The following is a 6,000-nucleotide window of genomic DNA, read 5'->3' as shown; positions in this document are numbered from 1 at the left end:
AAACAGGGAGCCATATTAGTACCAGGCTCTCACATTGCTTCTAAAAATTACGTTAAATATGTATATCTGATCATATTTTTTCCCAGCTTAAAACACTGGGATGGTGGCTTGCTGATGCCTTTCAGTTGGATTCTTAGCAAAGCTTACAACAGCTTCCATTTCCTGCCTCCATCTCTCTCCTAATATTTCACCATATCATTTTGCTTCCCCTCTTTGCTTAAGTTGTTGAGGACACACTATCACTATTTTTCTCCCCTTCCAAGCCTTTGGATATAACCTTCCCTCTGCTTTCCCATCATGAGTAAATTAACATGTACTTCTCATTCAGAAATCAGATGAATTATTAATGGCTTAGGAAAGTCTTACTTTGAAGCATCAGACTAAGTCAAGCTGCTCTGTTAAGCACTATCAAAACTTCTAAACCTCTTTGAAAGAATATATGATATCCTCTAAATAGTAGGGGAAATGAAATGACTGATGTCATAAATTTAGGAGCTTGGGGACAAGACCATCATGGACTACTTGATCACAAAAGCAAAGAACCACTTGGAAGATGGTGTCACAGGACTCAGAATCAGAGCTACATTGCAATGTACCTCTCCACCCGTCTTGGCAAATCCAAATATTTTTAACTAATACTTTTTCTGCAATCTCAATTTATTTTCTCTTCTTGATATTGTTATTGGGAACTTATAGTTTACAGGAGGTAACGTTGCAAAATATTCCTGTTAACATGTCTCTCTGATTTTCTTTCCCTTCAAGCTCTTCCCTTTTCCGCTTTCCATTTTCCTTCCTCTCCAGCCCCAGGAAGCCATTGAGTTAAATACTTATCTACCCTCGGTTTACATATTCACTGGTCTTTACTGCAAACTTTCTTTTCTGAGGGGAGGGGGATGTCAATTCTAGGTTATCACGTCTAAGTTATTATTCGTTATCCACTTGAAATACAAGTGGCTAAAATATGTATTTGCATTGAAAAGCAGAGATTTAAAAACTTCGATTCCCCCTTTGGTTACTATTTGATGTACTGTTTTATCAGTTCTAAAGTAGTATTGCTATTTATGATACCTAATAACATATTTTAATTGTCATTCATCAAAGTTTTAAACATTATAATTTACATGTAGAGTTCTTTTATTTTCGCACACTTTAAAACAACTCTTCATAAAAATTGGGAGGGATAAATAGGGCAAGAAGTTTATAGCAATATTTTCACAATCCAGGCTATATAACTTTCCAGACTATACATGTTAGTGGAAAGACGTTTGCACTTTCTAATTAAGATATTGGGGAAAAAAATTTTTTTGAGCATAATACAAACCCATATATACATAAACACCAAGGCTCTCCTGCTGATTAAATAGATAATAATTCTCTATCTTGTACCAAATTCCCAAATTGAAATCAATATTATATATCCAAATCTTGCTAAAGACTCTTGTGCTTAATGGAAATTTGGGGTGATACTCATACTTTTGCATGTAGTATGAAGGAAATTTAACGGATACCATCTGTTTGCTCATTAAGAATTGCCACAATTATCTTTTTTCTTTTGAGTAAACTGAAAACAAATGATTAGGGATCTTATGCCATAACCATACAAGACTCTTTTTTTGTGCATGTAGTGTTTATCCCTCCAGATCTGTAAGTTTCTACAAACTGTGTCCCACATGCATAAATGCATTCTGAAAGGAAGGGGAATTTTTAAAATCCATAGAGTATCTATGGGCATTCCATGCTGAGCAATCACTATTAGTACAACTTGTGTGTTTTAAAGCACCTGGACACTTAAAAAGTCTTGGTTTTTAAAATGATTACTATATATGTGGAGCCATTTCCATCTAGGGTTGAACATGTGAAACAATCATCATTGTCTTTTTAATTTGTCAACAACACATTATTCAGAAAATAAACTACACAATGTATTATATATACCACAATAATAAATCCAAGTTCCAGTTCTTTATATTCCCTTTGAAGACCTTGCCCAACCTTTTATCTATTGAAATGACGAGATACTGTATTTTTAAATTCTTTGAAAAAATAGTAACAAAATGGAAGAATAGAAGGAAAAGGAACAAAATTTACTGAGAAGTCAATTTCCTTTTTTTTGGACAGAAAGGGTTTTTAATTGAGAACTTTGAACATAAAGACTGTGTGTGTGTGGTTTTTGTTTTTGTTTTTTTTTTCCTTTATCATAGTAAGTGTACTCTTTAATCCCCATCCCCTATTTCCACCATCCTCCCACCCACCTCCCTTCTGGTAATCATCAGTTTGTTCTCTATAGTTAAGAGTCTGCTTTTTGGTTTGTTTCTCTTTTTTCCCCTTTGCTTGTTTTTTCCTTGAAGTCCACATATGAATGGGATCATATGGTATTTGTCTTTCCCTGGCCTATTTCACTTAACATTATACTCTCTAGATCCATCCACGTTGTTGCAAATGGCAAGGTTTCATTCTTTTTTTATGGCTGAAAAATATTCCAGTGCGTATGTATGTGTGTGTATATATATATATGTATATGTACATATATATGTATATGTATATATATATATATATATACACACACAAAAACACATCTTCTTTCTTCATTCATCTATTTTTTTAAAGATTTTTTTCATTCATTTGTCAGAGAGAGAGAGAGAGGGAGAGCACAAGGAGGGGGAGAGGCAGGCAGAGGGAGAAGCAGGCTCCCCAGCCGAGCAAGGAACCTGATACAGGGCTCAATCCTAGGACCTGGGATCATGACCTAAGCTGAAGGCAGACGCTTAACCAACTGAGCCACCCAGGTGTCCCATTCATTCACCTATTGATGGACACTTGGGTTGCAACAAAGTCATTAATGAAAGAGGAGAAATAACAACAAACACCACAGAAATACAATTATAACAGAATATAATGAAAACCTATACGCCAACAAATTGGATAATTTAGAAAAAATAGATAAATCCCTAGAAACATATAACCTACCAAAATGGAAGCAGGAAGAAATAGAAAATTTCAACAGATTGATCACCAGCAATGAAATTCAATCAGTAATCAAAAAACACCTAAAAAACAAAAGTTCGGGACCAGACAGCTTCACAGGTGAATTCTACTGAACATTTAAAGAAGAGTTAATACCCATTCTTCTCAAACTATTCCAAAAAATAAAAGAGCAAGGAAAACTTCCAAATTCATTCTATGAGGCTAGTATCACCCTGCTACCAAAACCAGATAAGGACATCACAAAAAAAAGAGAACTACAGGTCAATATCTCTCATGAATATAGATGTAAAAATCTTCAACAAAATATTAGCAAACTGAATCCAACAATATATTTTTAAAAAATCATACACATGACCAAGTGGGATTTATTCCCAGGATGCAAGGGTGGTTTAATATTCACAAAATAATCGCTGTGATACCTAACATCAATAAGAGACAGGATAAAAACCATATGATCATTTCAATAGATGCAAAAAAGCATTTGACAAAGTACAACACCCATTCATGATAAAAACCCTCTGCAAAGTAGGTCTAGAAGGAACACACCTCAACCTAATAAAGGCCTTATATGAAAAGCTCACAGCCAACATATTCAACGGGGAAAAACTGAGAGCTTTTCCCAAAGATCAGGAACAAGACAAAGATGTGCACTCTCACCACTGGTATTCACATAGTACTGGAAGTCCTAGCTACAGCAATTAAAGAAATAAGAGGCATCCAAATTGGTAAGGAAGAAGTAAAACTTACTGTTTGCAAATAACATGATTTTATAGATAGAAAATTCTAAGGACTCTACCAAAAAACTGCTAGAACTGATAAACGAATTCAGTAGAGTTACACAATACAGAATCAAGGTACAGAAATCTGTTGGATTCCTATACACTAATAATAAAGTAGCAGAAAGTGAAAAGAAGAAAACAATCCCATTTACAATTGCATCAAAAACAATAAAATATTTAGGAATAAATTTAACCAAAAAGGTGAAAGACCTGTACTCTGAAAACTACAAAACACCGATGAAAGAAATGCAAGATGATTCATAGAAATGGAAAGGCATACCATGTTTATGGGTTGAAAGAACAAATATTGTTAAAATGTCTATACTACACAAAGCAACTTACAGATTTAATGCAATTCCTATCAAAATAACAACAGTGTTTTTCAAAGAACTAGAATAAATAACCCTAAAATTTGTATGGAACTGCAAAAAACCTCAAATAGCCAAAGCAATCTTGAAAAAGAGAAACAAAACAAAACTCATTATTTCCAGAGTTCAAGTTATATTACAAAGTGGTAGAATTTAAAACAATATGGTACTGGCATAAAAACAGACACATAGATCAATGGAATAGACTAGGAAACCCAGAAATAAACCCACAATTATATAGTCAATTAATCTTTGACAAAGGAGGAATGAATATAAAATGGGATACACAGTCTCTTGAACAAATGGTGTTTGGAAAACTGGGCAGCCACATGCAAAGGAATGAAACTAGATTACACCAAAATTTCATTCTTTTTTATGACTGCCCATAAAAAATAAAATTTCGGGGGCGCCTGGGTGGCTCAGTCGTTAAGCGTCTGCCTTCGGCTTGGGTCATGATCCCGGGGTCCTGGGATCGAGCCCCGCATCGGGCTCCCTGCTCAGTGGGAAGCCTGCTTCTCCCTCTCCCACTCCCCCTGCTTGTGTTCCCTCTCTCGCTGTGTCTCTATCAAATAAAGAAAAAAAATCTTTAAAAAATAAAATAAAATAAAATTTCGTGTATTTTTTATACACAAAAATAAACTCAAAATGGATTAAAGACATAAATGTGAGACCTGAAACCATAAAAATTCTTGCAGAGAGCACAGCTAGTAATCTGACACGGGCTGTAGCAACATTTTTCTACATAGGTCTCCTGAGGCAAGGGAAGTAAAAGCAAAAATAAGCTACCAGTACTACCCCGAAATGAAAATCTTCTGCACAGAGAAGGGAACAATCAACAAAGCTAAAAGGCAACCTACAGAATGGGAGAAGATGTTTGCAAATGACATATCTGATAAAGGGTTAGTATCCAAAACATATAAAGAATTAATACAACTCAATAACCAGAAAAACAAATAATCGAATTAAAAAATGGGCAAAAGATCTAAACAGACGTTTCTCCAAAGAAGACATCTAGGTGACCAACAGACATGAAAAGTTGCTCAACATCACTCATTAGCAGGGAAATGCAAATCAAAACTACGATGAGATATCACCTCATATTGTCAGAATGGCTAAAGAATCAACAAGTGTTAGTGAGGATGTGGAGAAAAAGGAACCCTCATGCTCTGTTAGTGGAAATGCAAACTGGTGCAGCCACTGTGGAAAACACTATGGAGGTCCTTCAAAAAATTAAAAATAGAACTACCCTATGATCTAGGAATCTCATTACTGGGTATTTATCCCTGAAATTCAAAAACACTAATTCAAAGGCATACATGCACCCCAACGTTTATTGTAGCATTATTTACAATAGCCAAACTATGAGGAGTCAAATTTAAAATCAACGTAAATGTACTTACACTCAGAGCTCCTGACCTAACTTTGGTGGTTATATTATGGCCCTTGTCCAGTTACTCCTAGTATGACAGTTATTTTAGTACATGTCGGATTCTTTTTTGCAAGCAGGGTGTTTATTATATTCACATTTATACTTCTATATTATGTAATATTGTCTTCAGCACACAGAAGCTTCTCAATAATTATTCGTATTGAAATTGGTTTATGGATATTGCAAGTTTGAAGTTGTGGAATTCCCAATTTTCTGCTTCTCATATTGTGAGAGAAATAGAACGAGACTTTCCCATTCATCCCTTCAATTAAGGGAATAATCAACTCTTTTTAAAATTATTATTACTGTGATGTGTGCTTTTTAAAAAAAATTTTTATTAACATATAATGCATTATTTGTTTCAGGGGTACAGGTCTGTGATTCAACAGTCTTACACAATTCACAGCGCTCACCATAGCACATGCCCTCCCCAGTGTCT

Source organism: Mirounga angustirostris, unplaced genomic scaffold (genome assembly GCF_029215605.1).
Source record: "Mirounga angustirostris isolate CCGP_5_RB_7025 unplaced genomic scaffold, mMirAng1.0.hap1 SCAF_12, whole genome shotgun sequence".
Classification (NCBI taxonomy): Eukaryota; Metazoa; Chordata; class Mammalia; order Carnivora; family Phocidae; genus Mirounga; species Mirounga angustirostris.
The sequence above is the reverse complement of the archived record's forward strand: the minus strand, read 5'-3'. Positions refer to the sequence as shown.